We start from the raw sequence: 22,945 nt of genomic DNA, 5'->3' as shown, positions 1-22,945 counted from the left end.
GCGTTTTTGAAGGCGACCTTGTTGCTGGTGGATGAGTCTTTTTTCCAGGCCTTTTCAAGGGAGCGGCATAGTTTCTTGGATTTCTTGAGGTCCTCGTTGAACCATGAGGCCTTCTTGATTTTGTGTTGGCGTTTTTTCAGTGGAGCTAAGGTGTCTGCGGTGTTGGATAATCAAAGGGTGAGGTTGGAGGCGGCTTCGTTGGCGTTAGAAGAGAGGGCTGGGGAGGTTTGAAGGAGCGATGAGGAGATCTGTTCCGTGGTGATTTTGTTCCAGTTTCTTTGTAGAGTTGGTTGGAGGTGGATGATGGGTTTCGGCTTGTTGTAGGTGAAGTGGACGCAGCTGTGGTCAGTCCAGAGGAGCTCCGTAGTGTGGTTGAAAGAGACATGGTTGCTAGAGGTGAAGATGGGGTCGAGTGTGTGACCTGCGTTGTGGGTGGGGGAGGTGACCAGTTGTTTAAGTCCGAGGTTGGCGAGGTTGTCTAAGAGGGTGGCGGTGTTGCGGTCGTTGATCTTCTCAAGATGGAAGTTCAGGTCTCCCAGGAGGATGTATTCTTTGGAGGGGAGCGCGTGTGGAGTGATGAAGTCCGTGATGTCTTCACTGAATTTTGCGCGGGGTCCTGGTGGTCTGTAGAGGAGGGTGCCTCTGAGTGTGGTCTTGGGGTCGATGTGGATCTGGAAGTGGAGGTGTTCGGAGTTGGCGAGGTTGGCGTCAGAGCTGGTTGAGATGCGGATTGATTTCTTGTGGACGATAGCGATTCCTCCTCCTGTTTGGTCGGTGCGGTCTTTGCGTGTAATCTTATAGTCGTCAGGGATAGCGATGGCGATGTCGGGTGCGGAGGAAGCGTTCATCCATGTTTCCGTTAGGAAGGCGACGTCTGGAGAGATGGTGTCTAGTAGGTTCCAAAGGTCAATGGCGTGCCTGTGGACCGAGCGGGTGTTGAGAAGGATGCATTCTAGGTGGTTGGGGTCGGGAATCTGTGGTGTGGTCGGAGCGGAGACGTTGACGGTGCCGCTGAATTTGCAGGAGAGGCAGGAGAACGATCCATGGGTGCGTCCTGGAGCGGCTTGGATGCAGTAGGGGGCGCGACCGGGGTTAAGGGCTAGGAGGGTGGCGGCATCGTAGGTAATGCGGGGGGGCAGGGGAGCGCGAGGGGCAGGGGGTCTGGCGCTGGGCGCGGTCCAGGCGCGGACGGGCGTAGACGGGCTTACCTTTGGCGCACCTTCGGCGCGGGTTGGGCGCGGTCGCTGCGCGTTGACGCTGCGCGCGGGAACTACTGTCATATATGGATGGTGGAGGGGGAGGGGCGAGGGCGTTTCGGCTGGGAGGCGGGGCGGGCTCAGGGAGTAGGAAAAACAACAACAGCACCGGAGACAAAATGGAGGGGGGAGCAGAGCAGGGCGCCGGGGCAGGTCGCGCAACTAACGCAAATCCAGGCACAGAATAATCAAATACCAAATCAACAAGAGCACTATCACATTTGAATGTTAAGCAGCGCTGATCACCAATCTCGCGTGGTAGCAGACAGGCAGACCAGGGAGCGACCACTCGCAGCTGGAGCAACGAGGAGTCACAGCGCTATGTGGGCTGAGGGGCGCTGAAATAGGTAGTGGGAGGGCGTTTCGGCTGGGAGGCGGGGCGGGCTCAGGGAGTAGGAAAAACAACAACAGCACCGGAGACAAAATGGAGGGGGGAGCAGAGCAGGGCGCCGGGGCAGGTCGCGCAACTAACGCAAATCCAGGCACAGAATAATCAAATACCAAATCAACAAGAGCACTATCACATTTGAATGTTAAGCAGCGCTGATCACCAATCTCGCGTGGTAGCAGACAGGCAGACCAGGGAGCGACCACTCGCAGCTGGAGGTTGGCACATGATCGGTTGTGAAATGTGGAATAGGATTAGGTGGTGATCTGATCAGTCGACCGGAAGCATGTGGTCTATGGTAATTGCATCAGGTTGGAAGATGATGGCATCCAGGATAGCCCCTTTGTTAGGTGTGTCTTTTGAGCAGTGCTGGATAAGGTTGTTAGAGTGTAATAGCTTGTTCAGGGTTTGTACTGGAGCGTTGTTTTTATCACTCCAGTGGAGGTTGAAGTCTCCCAGAATTAGGTTGTTGCTGTCTCGGAGAGAGCAGTGGGCGATCAGGTCTGACAAGTGTTCTGTGAACGAGGTGGTGTTGCCTGGGGGGTGGTACAGGAGGTGGCAGTGTAATAGATTGTTGTTAGAGGTTTTGATGTTGGTGGTTAGGCATTCGAAGGAGTTGTAGTTGAAGGTATCAACTTCGACCACTGACAGGGTGTTGTTGTGAATAATTTCCAGGCCTCCGCCTTTTTGGTCTTTTCTATCTTTATGATGATAGAGAAACCCGGCGGTAGGAGCATGTCCATGATAGGAGGAGAGGAGTCGTTGAGCCAGGTCTCGGTGATGAAGGCTATATCTAGGTCGTGGTTAAGGATGGATTCTGCTAGCTCTGTGGCATGTTTCGAGGCAGATCTGCAGTTTATGAGCATGCAGTTAGTGCGGGGGTCTCTTTTTTAGGTTCCGTTGTTTGGGAAGGATTCGGATGTTGATGAGGGAAGCTGGGGGCCTAGGGGGTTTCGGAAATGAGTGCTCACTTCTGAATCCGTTGATCACCTGGATCGTGGATTGGAGGGTGTGAGTGGAGTGGGAGGTGTATGATGAGGCCAGCTCGAACGCTTCGTCAGAGGACATGGCTTCTGTAGTTCTATTCAGTCTCGGGGCAGCGATCGGGAGAGGGCGGGAGGACTGGCTGGGGAGCGGGTCTTTGGGAAGGCTGAGGTGTGTGGGGAAGGGGGAGAAGGGAGTAAAGTGAGAGTTTAAGGGGGACCAAGGAGTGTCGCGAGGTTGGTTAGGATGAGATTCAAGCCCTGAATTATAATAGCGACTTGATTTTCAATACGGGAGAGACGGCAACCCATCTCTTCTTGAGGGGAGGTGGGTTGGTTCTGGGTAGAGTCTCCTAGGCGCGGAGAAGAATTGGAGTGTTGTGTTGTCTTTTGCTGGTAGTAGTGTTGTCGGGTAGGGTTATAGGAAAAGGCGTGGGATGAGGGGGGACGTGTTGTGATAGTTTTTTATTGCAGGAGGGTGTAGGCTGGTGAATGGGAGATATGGGGTGAGTATTGAGGTCACCCGGTAATGTTTGGGGGGATCTGCACAGGGTTTTTTTCAGAGGATGGACTAGTGCAGGAGTAGGCACTGTATACTTGGGAGGTGGAGGGATTGGAGAGGGTTATAGTTGAAGCATAAGTGCTTGCGATGGCGGGAGGTGGATGGGGAGGATGTTCAGTTAGGGGGACTGGTTGCCTGGGTAGGCGGGGAGCGTTGGAAGGGGGGCTGTGCATGGGTGCTGTTAGTCAGTAGGGATGGGAAGAGGAGTTCAAATGCCTCAAGGTTGGCATTGTTGGCTTGGATCAGGACTGTGCCGTTGGAGTAGATTGTCACAGAGGTGTTCCCAAGGTGGGGCAGGCGGTTGTGGGTAGAGAATGATAGCTTGCAGCTATGGGAGTCTTGGTGGTTTTGGTGATGTGTAGTTGTGATCTCAGGGTTGAGTTCCGATTGCAGGGCCTTTCTGTGTGGAAGAAAAGGTCAATTTTTACATGCCCTTTGGCGGAACAGTGATATATGTTGGCGAAAAGGGATTGAGGGAATTGCCTGATCAGTTTGTGTTTGAGTTTTTTTTCCGCTTTGGGTGAGAAATTTGTGGGAAGGGTGATCGAGAAGGAGTTCGGGCCGTTCCGCTTTATGTAGGGTGAGGAGCGAGGATTGGGGGAGGTTGTCGAGGTGGAAGGCATTCTAACTAAGATTTCGGTTGAGCTAGTTCCTTTTGGGCTAGATTTGTTCTTGTAACAACGGACGTGGAGTGTAGTGGCTACGGACAGGACTGTAGCAATGTCAGATTGCTCTATATGTGAAGGGAGGCTTGGGTGCTGAAACACGGTCTAGGGGGCCGGGGGAGATTGGGAGCAGGGGAGCGGGCCAGAGTCTGAGGGGTGAGCCTGCAGGTGGTTGGACCTAGTGGTTAGAATGGGTTGCAGGCTGAGGAAGTGGCGGACTAGTGTCGCAGCAGTAATGCTATAACGTAGGGAATTAATGAGCATGGCCTCGAGACAGTAGGTCATCAGTGGGGTAGCAGGGAGTAGTGGGGCTACAAGATCTACAAGGACGGAGTGTTAACTAGGTAAGGGGTCCAAGTTGTATTGAAGAGAGGAGGGCAGCAGCGGTGCGTCCATTGGGGCGTAGGGGCGTAGCCCCACCAGCCCATGGACCCGCGGCTGCCAGTAAATAATTAAAATAAATGTCCCAACAACAACTTGCAGTTACTTCCTGACTTCTCATGCGCCGCCGGGCAGTACCCGACTGAAACGGGAGTGCGCAGGGGGGCGGGCTGCGGGGCTGCAGTGTCAGTGATTGACAGGCGTCGCCGTCGAGACGTCACGACGAGTCAGAAGAAGAACGCGCATCACAGCTTGGGGCAGAAACTTGCCCGAGCATGCGCATATTAAGGTGCCCCACATAGTGACATGGGGGGGGTGCATATTTATTCGCATGCGGCGCAGCCCTGCCGTTAAAAGGGCGACAGGGCGAGCATTTCGTGTGCCATCCAAGCCAATCATGGCGCTGCAGCTGCGCCAGGATTGGGTGGTCACCGTTCCGCAGAGCAGGGGCAATCCATATTGGATGCCGCGCGTGGGTGGCTCAGCCGCAGTGCACAATGGCCAATCACTGTATCTGACTTCTTGTAGTCATGCAGTGATTGGCCATTGGCGCGCGGCGCTGGTAACGGTTCTTCAATCACTACTTCTCACTGTCTACCTGCTGTCTACTAGTCCGACTCGCCTCGTGGTTGTGACTGTGTGGACTGTGGACTCAATTCGACTCGTGTGCTGGTGCTGCTCGTGTGGAGTCAGTACTGTCTGTCAGCGTGTGGTGAGTGAGTGACTACTAGTGAGAGTATAAATAAATTAAACAACATGCTGATTATACAGCACCGCGCAGTCATGTGGGAAACGCTGCTTCCTGACCTAGGGCAGCCAGGCAGTGAGGCGTTCTGCGGGCACGAAGTAAAGGCCTCACCCCTCCGCAGAGAGACCACTGCAGTGCAGTATTTATGACAGGTCGAAGAAGTATAATAGTAAATAGTAGTGCCCCTCCCCCTGTAACGTGCTCTATTAGCAAGCACAACAAACCCATCATCGGTGTGTGCCGTGCACACACACACACCCTCGTGTTTTTCTTTTATCAGAGTATCCCAGTATTCCGTTTTATGAAGCGTTACTGGCGTTGTGACCCCCAGCAGGGTTTGATCAGGCTCACTTATAGAGCTCTATAATTACGCCGTATTTTTTTTGCAGTTTTATATAATACAAACTCGTATCTATTTCAGAAAGCTTTAACCGAGCAGCAGTTACATTAGGCAAGGTCGCATTATGTGTGTTTTGTTAAACCTGGGGAAATCAAGTCATTAGCCCAGAATCACAGGTTTTTTGTTGGACCGAGACTTGAAACCGGTTCCCTGTCCCACAGTCGGCAGCTCTGGAAACGCCACATCTCCTCTCCTTCATGCAGGAGTACGCCACCCACTCCAAGCCTGTTCTTCACATTCATGGATTCGATGTCCTGGTTTTATCTCGAGATAAGAGAGAGCTACAAAATCTAAAAAGCGAAGGAAAATATACTTGACTGCATCAGCTACACACTCCACGTGGACTTAGTAACTAAGTTTATGAATAATATCGCATACAACACGTTTTTGTATCTCGATGGCATTTGAAGTGTTCAAGTTTCCCACATTCATGTTTAAGTTACTCACCGGATTGTGTTTAATATTTTTCTTGGCATTTGGGAACATGCGGAAGTACATCTCCTATTACAAATTTAGGACGGCCCGTTTTCGAATACCAGGAAAACACTGCCTAGATTAACTACTCGGCAAGTACCTGAAATCCCCAGAGCCCTTTGCACCCTGCTCCGGTATTCACTGGTAACATGGAAAGTCATACAGAGTTAAAAATGAAGGAGGATGTGGCGTAACGACCAGAGCCGCCGACTTTGGATTGAGATTCAAGTTCCAGCCTCGGCGTCGGCTCATGTGTGATTCTGGGCAAATCACTTAATCTCCCCGTGCCTACCAAAAAAGGAATGCGTCCTTGTGTAATGTAGCTGGTGCTAATGAAAAGCGCCCCAATACCCTTTGGGTCGAGTTCACGCCACCACATAAAACTGCAAAAGTATTTTTTTTTTTAAATCACTCGACTTTTGAGGTTGTGTTACTGCCCCACTTTCATTAACATAAAGCTCCTCTCGCTTGTTTTTGCCTCAACTACTTTACGCAGAGCGCTTGGATGTCGACTACATGATGAAGTCTGTTTTGTATTTCCTCTAATTTGTTTTAATATTAAGTGTGGATACATGCTTCCTCGCATTCATGTCTTCCAAATTTAAATAATCACTTATTTCGAGCTTGATCATTTCTGCTGGAGTAAGGACAGCAGACTTATTTTTATTCAGTGAGTTCTACCTCACCGAGATCTACGCTAAACAATAAAAAAGTGATTATTGCAAAACTGCATTTATCCTCGCTTTATGTAAACAGGCACCGGAAAAGCCAATGTGCCTGGCCTTATCGAACCTGCAATTTTTTTTTGCACACATACGAATTAAAAAATATAAAAGTAATAACCACTTCACTTGTATACTTATGATGAAAAAAATAACAAAATGACTCATTACAAAAATAAATAAAATACGAAAAGCAAGAAGAAATAAAATCAGAGATTGGAGAGCAGAGAGCACAGATTTAGGTGGGGAAGAAGAAAGATGGCAGAGAGAGTGTCGAATAACAGGAAACTAGGAATTATATTGATATATTTGGGTGGAAAGGGCAGATTATTAAAAACGTGGATTGGTTGACAGGAAATCATATTTTTTCATTTGGGTGGGGTGGGATGGTAAATGGAAAGGGTGGTGTGGGAGAGTAGCAAAACACACTGGACTTTTTTTAGTCATTGGGGGCTAGGCCAAAACTGAGGGTGGTATGGGGTGGAGGATACCAGGAATTTTTTTGTTTAGATGGTGGGGAGAGTGACGACCAGAAGGAAGTGGGTTGGGTGACTAGACACCAGGTTTACCATGGGACAAGGAGCTGACGCATGGGGAAGCCATTGTGTGTATAGCTCCTCAATGAGGCCTCTAACCCTCTATAGCTGCTGAATGTAGGGGTAGATGATTTGGGTTGTCCATACATATTGCCTTATTATAAACAGCTTACAGAGTACAACAGGGATGCTCTTCACTTTGTGGTTCTTCTGAGTGACATAATAGTCAACTCGAGTTTTGTTCTCGGTTTAATTGATGTCGCTCAGAACCCCATGCTTAACAAGGTTTCTAGTATTCACTGTTACCCATTTGGAACTCTATACGCAGTGTAAAGCTCCTTTAGGAAGACTTTGTGCAAACCAGACTTTTCTGACAACTCTTGCTGACTTCTGTGACGTTGTGGCAGTTGTCACTAACTTTGGATGTTAACTGCAGGAACATCTGTCTGCAGGTGCACTCATATTTGAAACCCCATGTGCAGTGGTTAATTTGTAAGATAAAAAGTGCCGGGGCTCTCCTCAGGAGGCAGCGCTAACAGGAGAAATGTGCTGATGTAAACAGCCTCCGAACTAGAGCCCCAGCACTTATTCTGGAGAGGACTTGGCCTGTAGTGCTCTAAGTCGGGCCACATTATTTACAACTGTTGAAATATAGCCACAGATAATTATGCACATCCTGAACCCTTCTCTTCTGTGCCACGCTTGGGCTGTAATGAATTGTTGCAGCTTTCCATACATTTCTCGGGCTCAAGAACATCTATCTAACCACATACATTGATTAAAAAAAAAAAGGTCTTTTTGTTGAGGTTTTATTTTATATGATTAATGCCTCTGTAAAGAGATGCACTCATCCAAGGGAGATAGAACAAGGTGTTACACTCTCATTTTACTAAAAAAAGACCATTCGAACCCAGCAAACATCAGGCCAATGTTAATACTGCTACTGGAGACCGAAGCAATGGAAGAGAATATTACACAGTGATATCAACAGCCTTACACAGATGAATATTTGTAGTGCATGTTCACCCAGAAAAGAATCTTGTTGCTGCATAGCAGATGTTTATTGTCAGCAAATTCGATGGTATTCATTTTCTTGACCTCGCAAGGATAAAAGGCAGAGTGGGATTGCAAGAATTTGAACCAGTGACTTTGAGATCAAGCACATGTCGCTGTAGTTCTACCAAGTCATCAGACCCAACTGGGGTTTCGGAATTAGTAGTCGGTATGCACAAGATTTTGTCTTTCTTACTAGGCTAAGGTGCATGTGGGCAATTTACAGCTCCAGTGGTCGCGCTCAGTTGTTGAGTCCGTAAAGGTTCTAAACTTTCCCATTTCTTCTTCAGGTTTAATTAGTCTTGACTGCTCACGGGCATGCTTAGTGGTATTTCATGCACACTCTCAAGATGACGCTCAGGTATTAGACTGGCAAACAGCAACCAATGCTTGGGTGGAAGATCAGAGGTTATATCTAAAGTGTGATGACTTTGGGATTCTGGTGTTGGAGTGTAGCAGGAATATCTTCCTTTTATTTCACCCGCCTTCCAGGGCCGCTCTCTCACTCCTATCATTACTGTTCTCCAAGATACATGCTCTCAGTTTGATGATCACTCACCCTTTGAAACACAGATTCAAGTAGGGTTTAAAGCTGCACATTTCATCTACATCTGATGCCGCTAACTGGATAGTCGTCGTCCCAGGGTGACAAACAGTGCTAGTACAAGCAGTGTTTACTGCTAGATGTTAGCACTGTCATTAGCGTGCTGCTGCCAAGGCTTGAGATATTGCAAACTGCTGTGATTCGTGTCATTTGTAGTCTAATGAGGAATGATCCTGTGCAAGGGTTGGGCAGTGACATAGGTTGTGTACTAACCATAGATGTTGGCATGCGGATGTTGTGCCTTTTGTGAAACTTCATTTATCATCTGTCATCCTCATACCTGATGAACCTGGCTCATTGTAACAAGTACAACAGATCTGTGTGGTTTTGGACTGATTCAGAAATGACTATGGCCAGGTGGAATTTTAAGTTAAGAGGTTGTTCTAAAATGATTTCACAAATTGTCTTCCTTTTAATTGAATTCAATGTTTCAATTCTGTTCTAATCATCCTCATCAGTATATCGTGGTTCATCGGGGTGTACTGCAGTTACCTTTTTTAAGTTATACCAATTGTTAATTTTATTTTTGGATTTGGATAAGGTCTGCAATCTGTGGGGTGTAGATTTTAATCCAGCACATTTGAACTTTAATTCCAGAGAGTTTATACATTTTATTTTATGTAAATTTATGACTACTTTGATTAACTAACCATAAACTGTACTATTATGTGTAACTTGTACTCCACTTGCATGTTTTGCTAATTTCTTTAGCCGGTTGATCTGAGTTATTATGTGTGAAATTTTTGCACATTGGTAGTTTATATGCTTTTACACCTGCACTGTCTGCCATTGTTTGTTCCCTACAAATAAAAAATACAAAGTGTTTACTCTGGGTACGGATCCTGAGACCTCGCATCCCACAAGGAGTGGTCTACTTACTTTTCTAGGGTTATGTGCAGTGCTTAATTTGAACCGGTGGCTGCAGGTGGGTCCCACCAGCAGTTGTTTTTGGGCACCACCACTTCATAAATCTCTCCGCGCCTATCAAAAATGAATTTGTTTGTCTGTAATGTAAAACTCACAATAGTACCTTACCTTGTAATACCTTCGGGAAGAGTTCGCTTTGTACAAAACTGCAAAAGTAATCTGTCTTGTCCGTTCTTTGTTTTTTTTTTAGAACAAAAGCTTTATTGTACAACCTTATTCTATAGACACGTCCCAGTGCTAGCAGTATGTAGAGACTGGGTGTGATATGTCATGTGTGCCACATGTCGCTGTCCTGATGAATAACACAGACACACTAATGTGTGGCCTTGTCACCAGGACTGAGGGCACACCCGATCTGTTTTTCTCCAGCTGTCCGATTCGACGTGACACGCGTTCCGTTTACTAACATGAACTGCTGCTCAATAGGAATGGGGAACTTGGTGCCTGGGGGTCTGTTCTGTTGGTCTGTGTGCCTGGGGGGGGGTCTGTTTTTCTGTGTGCATGGGGGTCTGTTGTTTTGTGTGCATGGGGGTCTGTTGTTCTGTCGGCCTGGGGGTCTGCTGTTCTGTGTGTATGGGGGTGTGTTGTTCTGTGTGTGTGGGGGGTCTGTTGTTCTGTGTGTGGGGGGTCTGTTCTGTGTTCCTGGGGGTCTCTTGTTCTGTGTGCCTGGGGCGGTCTGTTGTTCTGTGTGCTTGGGGGCCGGTTTTTCTGTGTGCCTGGGGTGGTCTGTTGTTCTGTGTGCCAGGGGGCCGGTTGTTCTGTGTCACTGGGGTGGTCTGTTGTTCTGTGTGCATGGGGGTCTGTTAACCTGTGTGCATGGGGGTCTGTTGTCCTGTGTGCCTGGGGGTCTGTTGTCCTGTGTGCATGGGGGTCTGTTGTCCTGTGTGCCTGGGGGTCTGTTGTCCTGTGTGCCTGGGGGTCTGTTGTCCTGTGTGCCTGGGGGTCTGTTGTCCTGTGTGCCTGGGGGTCTGTTGTCCTGTGTGCCTGGGGGTCTGTTGTTCTGTGTGCCTGGGGGTCTGTTGTTCTGTGTGCCTGGGGCGATCTATTGTTCTGTTTGCCTGGGGGTCTGTTGTTCTGTGTGCCTGGGGGTCTGTTGTTCTGTGTGCCTGGGGCGGTCTATTGTTTTGTGTGCCTGGGGGTCTGTTGTCCTGTGTGCCTGGGGCGGGGGGTCTGTTGTTCTGTGTGCATGGGGGTCTGTTGTTCTGTGTGTGGGGGGGTCTCTTGTTCTGTTTGCCTGGGGTCTGTTGTTCTGTCGGCATGGGGGACTGCCCAATGGTATGTATGCATGTAGTACTGTAGTTGTGTTAGTCTGAGAGTGCATGGATGTTTACATGCATGTATCATCTATGTCGAGTCAACATGTGCTTGGATGGTGTGTATCTGTATTTACTATAAAAGTCAAACACATTCGCTTTGCCAATGTTTGGATTTCATCTCACTTCAAAAGCAAATTTAAAGTCTAATTTTACGCCCACTTTACCTCTCAGCCTTGGTCATGGTTCCTCTAGAGAGATAACGGATGCAGAAATCTGACATTAATAGAAACAGAGTGGCTGGCTTTTATCTGGTATAAATGCTATCCCCAAGGCCTGTAAGTATGAGTTTTTATGAAATTACATTTCTGCATGTTGCCTAGCTGCAGGGAGGAGGTTAATATTGTTGTATAGATATCTCAGTGCACAGGAGGCTGTGGCAAATTACTCAGGACATAAATACAGTGGGGAGTTCATTGCATTGATTGTAATTCTTTTCCCAAACACATGTAAACTCAAACATACTCACACATGCAAACAGCCAAAAACACCAGCACATGTAAACGCAAACCTGCTCACACATGCAAACCGCCACAAACACCAGCACATGTAAACTCAACCATACTCACACATGCACACAGCCACAAACACTAGAGACCAACAAGCAGACAACCACATCCACTCACTTATTCTGATAATGGGAAGTTCCAGGCTCAAGCATGCGTACCGGAGGGCCCTAGAACAGGTGAGGTGCCTAAGATATAAAGACAACACTCCTAGCATTACAGAGTAAAGCTCATTCTCTTTCCGGTTTTTCAAAGCTGTTCCGCTTAGAAAAGGGTCAGTTCCTCTTGAGCATTCCACAAGAGTGACTCGCAGAGTAGCTACAGCAAGAGTCACGTGCTGCTTCCTGGGTGTATAGGCCTATGGGGAAGGCATATGAGTCATCAGTCATTGCTTCATAGGTTCCTCGCAGTGACCGTGTGTAGGACATGTATAATTTGATCATTGAATAGTCATATTGTATGGCTAAGCAGACCTTGAAGTTCAGATTTTTTCTTTTTTGAGTTTTATATAGCACAAACTAGACCTGAGACATCGGGTATCAGAGCACTTTACATGAGCACCAGTTTCGTTATAGATGAACACCTTCATTTTTTTATTGGTAGGCACGGGGAGATTAAGTGATTTCCCCTGAATCACAGGATGTAGAGTGTTGTTGCTGAGACTCTAACCAGGTTACCCAGCTTCGAAGCCGACCGCTCTAGCCGTAAGGCTACATCCTCTCCCCTTGATTGTTGATTGTAGTCAATTGGTCACAATTATGTAGCTCTCCTGTACGGATCGCTCATAGTGTTCTATTTACTTAAAAAAAAATGTTTGGGGAAAACAACAAAAATGTTTGCCCATATGACGTTATTTTGTATTGCACGTTCTTTAAATGCCATTGTCGACATCCGCCATGCCGCTGTGCTTTTTCCTTGAAGCACATGTCTTTTCAATGCCATCTGAAATTCCTGCAGAGATTGGATGGGCCACATATTGGGTGATGTGGAGTTTCAGTGTAGAAGGACAGAGATGTAAAAGTCCCAGAACTAGGAGGCAAACATGGTGGCTTTGGTGTTGTTTGAAGGTTGTGATTGGTGGATCTAAGGTTCTGATCTGGTGTGTAGTATGGTAGAGTGTCAGAGAGGGTGTTGGGAGCCGTGTCATTTGCTGATTTGAAAGTTGTGATTGGTGAATCTAAAGTTCCGAGTTGGTGTGTAGCATGGTAGGGTGTCAGAGAGTAGGTTGAATGCCATGTCATTTGCTGATTTGTATGTCCATGTAAGTGGTTTCAATACGATCCTGTTCTTGAAAGTGAGCCAGTTGGCCTGGTGACAGGATTCAGTCTGAGCATAATAGGACGGAATGTATGAAGCTCTGTGGTTATACTGAATAAGCAGCTACCTATGTTATGCCATCTATTAATGTAATAACTGCACTTTCACAATTGCTTTATTAACGATCCTGCTTTCTCAAATTTGCTTGAAAATGCACGATTATTCTTCTTTTTTTTCAAAATTTTCTAGGGGGGGGTTATCCCCCCAAACCCCCCTTTTGGGGTTCGGGCTCGCTCGCTAAGCTCGCTCGCTACGGTGCTGTATGCTAATCACTTTGCGCCCCACCACTTTTAAATGTCACCCACCGCCCCTGGAGGAGGGGGATCCCAGGAGCAAGGTGAATGGGGGGCAGTCAGGGTGAAGAGGTTCAGTGGCGCAATCTGGAATATGCGCAGATCCAGGAAGGATAGTGGTGAGTTTTTCAGGTTATCTTTGGGTGAACTTGTGAGTCTTTGGTGGTTTAGGCGGTCTAGGCTCTCTTAAGCCAAGATCCAATAGGTCCCTGATGGCAATGAGGGGGCCATTTTTAAGGTCAGGCACTTCAGAGCATTGATCTTGTTTCAGTCATGATGTTTGTAGGTTCATATTCGGCAGAGGCAGATCAAGGTGGGATGTGGGACACGTGGGGTCACAGAGGGATGGTATAAAATTGACGGGAGCCCTAGCGGCGTTAGATTCTCTTAACAAGACTGTCCTGAGTAGGAGGCCATTTTCGGGTCAGGCAGAGAGCAGCATGCGAGCAAGGGAGGTGGTCTGATGAAGTGGGGGGGGGCTCTTGTGTGTCCATTACACGGTGGCAGCAATTTGCCTGTGGTCGCGTGTTAGAGTTTAATTTCCTTCTTTGGCTCCGATCTGGGAGAGCGGCCATATTGGGTACAGGTGAGTAGACAGGAGAAGGACAGTTCAGGCTCTGTTGTGGTAGAAGGAATTTTGTGGTGAGCGGGTGCCTGTCCCCTGGGCTTGGGGGGGGGGGGTCGGGAGTTTCTTGTGCCCACTTCCGGTGTCTCTGTAAGGTTGTTATCGAGGGATATTAATGTGAGGTGTCCTGGCTAGACCCCCATTTTGGGGTCAGGCGATTACAGAGCGAGATGGAAGTTCGAGCTCCTATTTCAAGCCTGGATTCCAGATGTCCCGGTGGGGGAGCGGGAGAGAGAGGCGGTCCGCGGACAACACGGGAGGGCGCAATCGAGTGACTGCTGAGGGGCGGGCGAGCAATGCGATTGCCACTATTTACTTCATTCACAACAAAGGTTTACAGCTGGAAGTTGTTTTGTGAATCTGGCCCATATTATCCAATAGCAGCAAAGCATCTTTAGTACATGACTTATTGATAGGGCAAGAGTGGGTAGCTATATAGAGGGCGAGAGACCGGGGAAGAGACAGAGGGGAAATACATTAGGTGTAGAGAGTTGAAAAAAATTGGACATTGCACATTCTCACAAATTTTACGAGATTTTGGATTTTGTTTAACAATTTGTCTTCACTTCTTCTTTATGTACATTTGTTTATGTAGTTTTGTTTTTGGTAATTGAATTAAATGTTGTATATATATTGTTAAATGTTATATGTATTGCAGACGAAGAGACCAAGATAAAATTAAAAAATTTTGATGAAAATGATTGCATAACATAAATATGAGATTAACTTTCAAACACACTTGATTAAAGTGGATGTTGTGTTAAGGAAGTGGATGTATATTGATGGCCGAAGGGGTATACAGGTTTTGTGTTATATAAACCCAGTTTAATACTGCCTATAAATCCAGTCTAGCACTGCCTATAAACCCAGCCTAGCATTTCCTATAAACCCAGTCTAGCATTGCCTATAAACCCAGTCTAGCACTGCCTATAAACCTGTCTATCACAGCCTATACACCCAATCTAGCACTGCTTATAAAGTGTAGCACTGCCTATAAACCAGTCTAGCACTGCCTATTAAACCAGTCTAGCACTGCCTATTAAACCAGTCTAGCACTGCCTATAACCCCAGTCTACCACTGCCTATAAACTTGTCTAGCACTGCCTGTAAACTCAGTCTAGGACTGCCTATAAATTCAGTCTAGCACTGCCTATAAACCAGTCTAGCACTGCCTATACACCCAATCTAGCACTGCTTATATAGTGTAGCACTGCCTATAAACCAGTCTAGCACTGCCTATAACCCCAGTCTAGCACTGCCTATAAAGTCAGTCTACCACTGCCTATAAACTCGTCTAGCATTGCCTATAAACCTAGTCTAGCTCTGCCTATACACTCATCAAGCACTGCCTATAAACCAATCTGGCACTGCCTATAAACCTGTCTAGCACTGCCTACAAACCAAAGATAGCCCTGCTTTAAACCAGTCTAGCACTGCCTATACACCAGTCTACCATTGCCTATCAACCCAGTCTAGTACTGCCAAAAAAATCCAGTCTAGTACTGTCTATAAACCAGTCTACCACTGCCTATAAACCCAGTCTGGTACTGCCAGTAAACCCTTTCTAGCACTGCCTATAAACTCAATCTAGCCCTGCCATGAAACCAGTCTAGCACTGCCCATAAACCAGTCTACCATTGCCTATAAACCCAGTCTAGTACTGCCAATAAACCCAGTCTAGTACTGCCTATAAACCCAGTCTAGTACGGCCTATAAACCCAGTCTAGCACTGCCTGTATAACATTACAATATATCACTCTTTTCGGTTTCATCAAATATTGCTTTCCAGCCCAAGAAAACTGCATTTGGCTTTCAGTCTTTGTAGTATCAGAATACAGGGCTTAGTTAATAGGTCGTGTGCATACTAGCAATTGAGCTCACCCCTTGCTAGTTCTGATGTCTATTCTGGAACTTTTAGACAACCACTTCGATGCTACTTAAACTGATTCCTGACACTCAAGCCTATATTCTGTAGTCTGCTACTGCTGGTGTTCTACATCCGTAAATCTGTTCTTGAATGGTCCACTGCATAGTAGACATGTTTTTCCTCTATTAACCGGATCAGCTAAATTCCAGTTCCTGCATCTTTTCCTTCCATGTATTTCTTCTGGTGTTTACTGAAACAACTAGCATGGCTGGGGGAAACAGTAAACCATTTCCCCAGAAAAAAAACCGCAAGGCAATAGTATTTCTTCAGAGAGAAGATAAAACGAAATAAGACATTATGTTAGCAGAATGAAGGAGTCCACCACCTTGAACAATACCAAAGCTCACCGCCTTCAGACACTTTCACGAACAGACTTCTCCAACATCTTCGCATATTTTACCCTTAACCAATGAAACCATCATGTACTTGTAATTCATTTAATTCAATTGAGAAAGCGGTTGCCATTCAGCTGCATGACCAAATTAAATCCCCTGCTCCACCTTTACCAGAAAGCTTCACAGCTTTAGGCAATATAGAAAGCGCAACCATACAAATACTGGAGAATATCCCCTCCGTCACTGACAAATGTGATCACTGTCTGCTGATTCTGCCAAATCGCTCTCTGGTCGTTAATACTTTAGGACAAGCGGGTCTTGTGATACACCCTAAATACTTGCATGTCATTCACAGTCATATAGTAATTTATTTATAAAGTTTCTATATAGCGCGAACGTGACCCACAAGGGTATCCGAGCGCTTTACAATAAAAGAACATAAATGTTTGAGGTGGTATACACACATTCAAATTTGTCAATTTGTAAAATAGAAATATAAAATATATGCATCACAAACAAAGAGGACCGAGATTCTGCAGGACGTTCTACACTAGACAGTTAATGAAAGTTAGGAGATTGGGCTAGCAAACATACATATTATAGCTTTTAACGATTCCAAGTTCATATATAAAATGTATAGATGACCAGGCGGACCCACAGTCAACTAAGCATTAGGCTGCATGAAATTATAGAGCAAAAAGGGCTGTGGTATAAGTCTTACATACAGTAGATTATACCCCTCCATCTGAGATAGGCAATGGTAATAGGATCTTAAAGAGGACTCACTGAAATCCTATAATTAAAACTTAAAACGTGAATTTGTTCATTAGTAGTCGTTTTACTAGGCCTGGGCAGCAAATTCTGTTCCGCTCGCAAAATTTGCGGAATTTGGGTACTTTCGCATTCCGCAGAGAACACAAAATTGCCCAAAGTTATGCGTTCCGCAGTTTTTTGCTTGTTCGCGATCTCAAAAATGCGTGTTCGCAAGATATTTCCCACCGAGCACGCAAACAGCGATTGCGAACAGTATCACGAACACACAATTCCGCTTGTTCGCGTAATTTTTTCTGCATGTTCGCAGAGATTTTTTACAGTTTTGCAGAGATTTGCGTAACGCGATTACGCAAGTTCTGCCCACCCCTACTTTTTACTTCCTTCCTAGTAAAGGAAGTGATTCCACACACTAGTGGAGGTAAAGAGTTCCAGATCTTTGGTGCAATCCCTGAGAAAGCTCTACAGTCTGTTCTCTTCTTATGGAAGGATTGAGGTTTCAGAAGGAAAGTGCTCGCACTTCGTAGTTGTCTTCAGCCTGCAGACTTTTCCAGCTTTAGCGCCACGTAACTGGATGTATTGTTATGAATTGCTTTGTGCGTCATGCATGCCACTTTAAGGTGTATTCTAGACTCGTAAGGCAACCAATTCAGTGCTTTCAAGGTTGGTGAGATGTGACTGTTTCTTTTGGCTCCTGATACGAGTCTAGCCGCAGCATTCACTGCTGCTCTCAGCGGGGCCAACTTGTATTTAGGGAGACCATAGAGGGTGGTGCTTCCGTAGTCTAATCTTGGCAGTACTAGGGCTTGTACTGCAATTTTTAGATCTGCCTGAGGGAGGAAGGGTTTGAGTGAATGCATAGAGAATGTTTGCATTGTCAGCATTTCGTCCATCCTTTGTTTACTGTAACACTTTTCGCCCTCAGTGGGATGGGTATGCCCAGACGTGGGTTCCTTGCTCACTGTGCCACTGGATTCAAGCTAGCCTGGCTGAAGAAGGGAGACATACCCTGAAACCAGTCCCAGGATGCTTGTTTCCGGTCCAGGGAGGAACTGGCCTGGCAGTTCGGTCTGGACTGTTCCTATGGGGTACAGGGTCAAGACTGATTTGCATATGGCTGGGTCCAAACAGGGGTGGCATAGTGGGAACAGAACGATGGATTTAAGCCAGATCTTTTGACTGGGGGAGAAAGTTTGCATTGTCAGCGTTCCGTCCATCATTTGTTTGCTGTAACGCTTTTCGCCCTAAGTGGGATGGGTATGCCCAGACGTGGGTCCCTTACTCACTGTGCCACTGGATTCAAGCTAGCCTGGCTGAAAAAGGTTGGCATGCCCTAAAACCGGTCCCAGGATGCTGGTTTCCCGTCCAGGGAGTACCTGGCCTGGCAGTTGGGTCTGCACTGTTCCCATGGGGCACATGGTCAAGACTGATTTGCATATGGTTGGGTCCAAACTGGGGTGGCATCGTGGGCATAATAACAATGGATTTAAGCCAGATCTTTTGACTGGGGGAGAATGTTTGTATTGTTAGCATTCCGTCCATCATTTGTTTGCTGTAACACTATAAATGCCAGGGCATGCAAGAGAAGACGAGCATCAGAATGGATGTGAGCACCCTTAGATGCTGCTCTCCGTTTTGCATGCTGGTAGCAGACTTACTAGCTTACTAGCAAAATGTGAATTGTTACGTATATCCCTCATGTAACGCTGTCTGCCCTAGACTCACACTTGAAGATACTTTTTGATTTAAATATAGTGCCCTACCAGAGACAAAACGCACATCATCTAACCCTATCTCTTCCTTACACTTCTCAAAGTGCTTCTGACAAGCTCCATTTAACAACTCCCTCCTTGTTGATCACTTCTTGCTTTCCGTTGCCTTCCCATCAGCACCAAACTCCACCTCTGCAACTACTGCTAGCCCACATCCCGCTGCTCCCACACACCAATAACACAGTGGTGGCTGAGAGTAGTGGTGAGGCAGGCGAAACAAGCATGCATTGCAGCAGGTCAGCAAAACCAATGCATCCAAGAAGTTTTGGATTTGTGGCATTTCTACCTGACCCACAGTTTTTAAAGATATTATTACTGTTAATGGGAACTGGGAACCAGTGCTGCCATTCACCTCTTGAAGACATGTCAATAAAGGGGTAAGAGCTGATCATGCACATTCTCAGCTAGGTGGAGGGCAAGTGGATTTCTGTGAAAGAGTTATGGCAGAGGCAGAGACACGCACAACGCCCTGTCACCGATAACTCCTCAGTCACTCACCCCAATTCATCCTAGATGCCCTCATCAACCAAGGACACATGACTCCATATCTACCTCCAATCCTCTATTTCTTTCACCCACCCAGGAAGGCAAAAATCTACTGCACGAGTTCCACTGGATTACCACATTCCACCTGAATCCAGTACCACGGTAGCCTCGTACTTTGGACAACAAGAGATAGATCTGCTCTCTGATCCACAAATCTTGGATTCAGAGATAGGAATACATTACAAGGAAATCTAGACTTTTGTTTCCCCCCCTGAATTACGATTTAGTCTTGTATTCAATCCTAGGTGCTGATAAGACACTCATAAAAATGCCAACTTAATATAGGTTTGCAGTCTAGGTCTTGTTATTACTAATAAGCTGATGTACTGAGGACAAATTAGTCAATGCAGTAAATTCAATAGAAACACTGTTTTCTTCCATGGCATAACTTAAGAGCTTAAGAAGAATTGAAAAACTGCCTTGCTATCTTTAAATTTAGATCAAATTAAGCGTGAGTTGAAAGATTCCTGAAGGTGGCGCTGCTGATTAATCCACTTCAGCGCAACTACGAATATTGTGAAACAAACAGGAATCGGAAAAATAGCTATCACTTACCAAATAATTTGAATGTCTCCGAAGGTATTTTAATTGTATTGTAATTGCATTTGTATAGCGCTTACTACCCCTGACGAGGTGTTGAAGCGCTTTTTTCGACAAGTAGCACGCTACTCTGGGACCCATAGAGGATTAGTGTTGAATTAATATAGTGAAACATGCAAGTACATTTTAAGTGGTGGATATGTTAGTCAGTTATTTGGATTCGGAAGGATAGCAGAAGGATAGAAGAGGAAAGAAGGTTTGTGTTTATTTAGCGCTTCTAACCTCTGATGGGGTGTTGCAGTGCTTTTTTTTGGCGAGGAGCACGCTACTCCGGAAACCCATAAAGGATTAGTGGTGAATTAGTATGGTGAAATATGAAAGTAATTTGAGTGGTGGATATTAGTCAGTTATTTGGAGTGAGAAGGATAGCATAGGGATAGAAGGGAAAGAAAGGTTTGCATTCATATAGCTCCTGTTACCCCTGATGGGGTGTTGAAGCGCTTTTCTGGGGAATAGCAGGCTACTCCGGAACCCATAAAGGATTAGTGTTGAAAATTAGTAGAGTGAAATATGAAGTAATTTGAGTGGTGGATATGTTAGTCAGTTATTTGGATTGAGAAGGGTTATGGAGGGTAAAAAAGGTAAAAAGGTTTGCATTTCTACAGCGCTTGTAACCCTGATGAGGTGTTGAAACGCTTTGTTGGCAAGTAGCATGCTACTCTGGAACCCATAAAGGATTAGTGGTGAAGTATAGTGGAATATGGAATTAGAGAAGTGAACATGCTAGTCTGTTATTTTGACTGAAAAGGATAGTGGAGGGATAGCCTTGCGGTAGGACGTCTAGCTTCTTTGATAACGTTCATACAGTCTGGCTTAAGGTAGCCAAACTCTAGGATTTCAGGTGCCAAATCGCAAGATTGAGCTGATTGGGATCTGGATGTCTTATCCCTCAATGGTTCTGAGTTAGGAACTTGAGGGAGAGGTGTAGTTTTTGGTGGGGAACTACTGATAGTTCCAACAGGGTGGTGAACCAGTGTTGTCGAGCCCTTATTGGTGCAACTAGAATAAGTGTCAGGGAGTGTTGTTGGAGTTTCCGAACCACCAATGGAATGAGTGGGAAAGGCGGAAAAGAGTAAGCAAATATCCCGACCAATTCATCCATAGTGCATAGCCATTGGACAATGGGTGTGGATGTCTGGATGCAAAGTTTGGGCATTTTGCGTTTTGGTGGGTGGCGAACAGGTCTATGTCTGGGAGGCCCCACATTTCGAAGACTGGTAAGAGAACTTGGGGAGAAGTTCCCATTCGTGTATCTGCTGTCGTTCACGTCCGAGCAGATCTGCAACATGGTTGTGTATTCCTGGAAGATGTTCTGCAAGAAGATATATGTTTTGAGGTATGGCCCATCTCCACAAGCACTGTGCTAACTGTGACAGCTGTAGAGAGTGCGTCCCCCCCTTGCTTTTGTATGTAGTACATGGCAGTCATATCTGTTTGCACCAGGACAGCTCTGTCTACTAGATGAAGTTGAAAGGCTTTCAGTGCTAGAAAAATTGCTAGCAATTCAAGATGGTTTATGTGGAGTCGTTTTGGTTGTAGAGTCCACATGCCCTGAATGGTATGTTTTCCCGTATGTGCTCCCCAACCAGTGAGGGATGCGTCTGCTGTTAGCATTATCTGTGGTACCGGATCGAAAATGGCCGTCCCTTGGAAAGGTTTTGTATGTTCCACCACTGAGAGAGCCAGGAGTATAGCCATCTATCAACACCAGATCTGATAACTGACCTTGAGCCTGGTTCCACTGACGTGCTAAGTATTCCTGTAGGGGACGCATTTGAAGTCTTGCATAGGGAACGATTAAGATGCAAGAAGCCATCATTCCGATCAATTGCATGAACCTCTGGCTGGTAATGAGTGTTGTGGCTGAAACTGTGATATTAGAGTCTGCATGTTGCTAATCCTGACGCGGTTGGGGTACGCTAGTTTTGTGAGTGTCTATTGTGGCTCCTAGATACACTTGCGTGTGAGATGAGAATTGGAGTTGGAGGTGAGAATTGGTGAGGTTTACAGTGAACCCCAAGTCATGAAGCAGTTGGACCTTTGAATGTGATGTATGCAGCTTGGTTGTGATCTAGCTTTCATCAGCCAGCCGTCTAGGTAAGGGAAGGCATGAATGTGTTCTCTTCTTAGATGAGCTGCAACTACTGCCAGGCACTTGGTGAGAACTCTGGGTGCTGTAGTTACTTCGAATGGAAGAACTTTGGGGCATATTATCAAGGGCGTTGTCTCCGCTTCGTTGGCTTTAAAAGCCAAAGAAGCTGAGATAAAAATATCGCCCTATCAACAACAGGGTGCTAACATGCAAAGTCGCATGTTAGCACCCTTTTCCACTACGCTTCCCTTTGCATCTCTAATGAGATGCAAAGTGGGCATTCCAGAGCAAAATAATAGCGATAATCACACTGTTTACCAGCTAACGCACGGATTCCTATCGCTTGGGAGATAAGCGTTGCTGATAGCACGCTATCTCCGCCATGGAATCCAGCATTAGCCTGCGATAATTATCCTCTCGCTTAAAGCGCTGAACGATAATTATCGCAGGAACTTGCTAATATGCCCCTTTGAACTGGTAATGTTGTCCGTCCACCACAAACCTTAGAAATGTTATGTGACCAGGGTGAATGGGAATATGGAAATAGGCGTCCTTTAAGTCCAGAGTGAACAGAAATGTGCCTGGCTGAAGTACTGGGAGCTAATCCAAAAAGAGTTCCCAGTACCCAGGACTAAAGTAAGTAAATATCTAACGGACATGAGACCATCTTCCGCTCAAATTCTCAGATCATAGAATTGCGGACAACATCCGGTACTATCTATAAATTTAGATGTTCAATGTCTCTAATGTCCTACTGTCCATGTACAGACTCTCTAATCTGTCAGTATTGCTAATTATGGGGGGTTCAAAGTGTTTTTCAACTCGGCGCAACCAAACAAAAAATGTGTCAGCCCTATCTAGGACCATGCACACACCCACACATACATGGAAATAATCTAGAAGAAATATGTGGCGGAGAGGAAGGCACCTCACGGGCGAAAACCATCGGGGCGATCTGGTCAGATGTTTACCAGAAACTTGGCCCCTTTCTCATCATAGGTGACCATTCCTATTCCAGAATTGGTGAATACGTGAAAGAAAGCAAAAAGGTAAAGAAAAGGTGCAATGCAAGGAGCTTAGAGCATGACTCCTTAAACATACAGAAGACAGAGTGAAGAGTAAAATCAACAGTCACACCTCTTGGACTTC

At 46.1% G+C, this 22,945-nt stretch overlaps 1 protein-coding gene across 1 annotated transcript in view; it reads right to left on the bottom strand.

Moving 5' to 3' along the window:
• The window catches only part of ITGA4 (integrin subunit alpha 4), a 531,379-nt gene that overhangs the window by 182,333 nt on the left and 326,101 nt on the right, over positions 1-22,945 (bottom strand). The gene's annotated exons all lie outside the window — the stretch shown is intronic.

The sequence above is a fragment of the Lissotriton vulgaris genome, chromosome 2_1 (genome assembly GCF_964263255.1).
Source record: "Lissotriton vulgaris chromosome 2_1, aLisVul1.2, whole genome shotgun sequence".
Taxonomy (NCBI): domain Eukaryota; kingdom Metazoa; phylum Chordata; class Amphibia; order Caudata; family Salamandridae; genus Lissotriton; species Lissotriton vulgaris.
The sequence above is the reverse complement of the archived record's forward strand: the minus strand, read 5'-3'. Positions and strand labels throughout refer to the sequence as shown.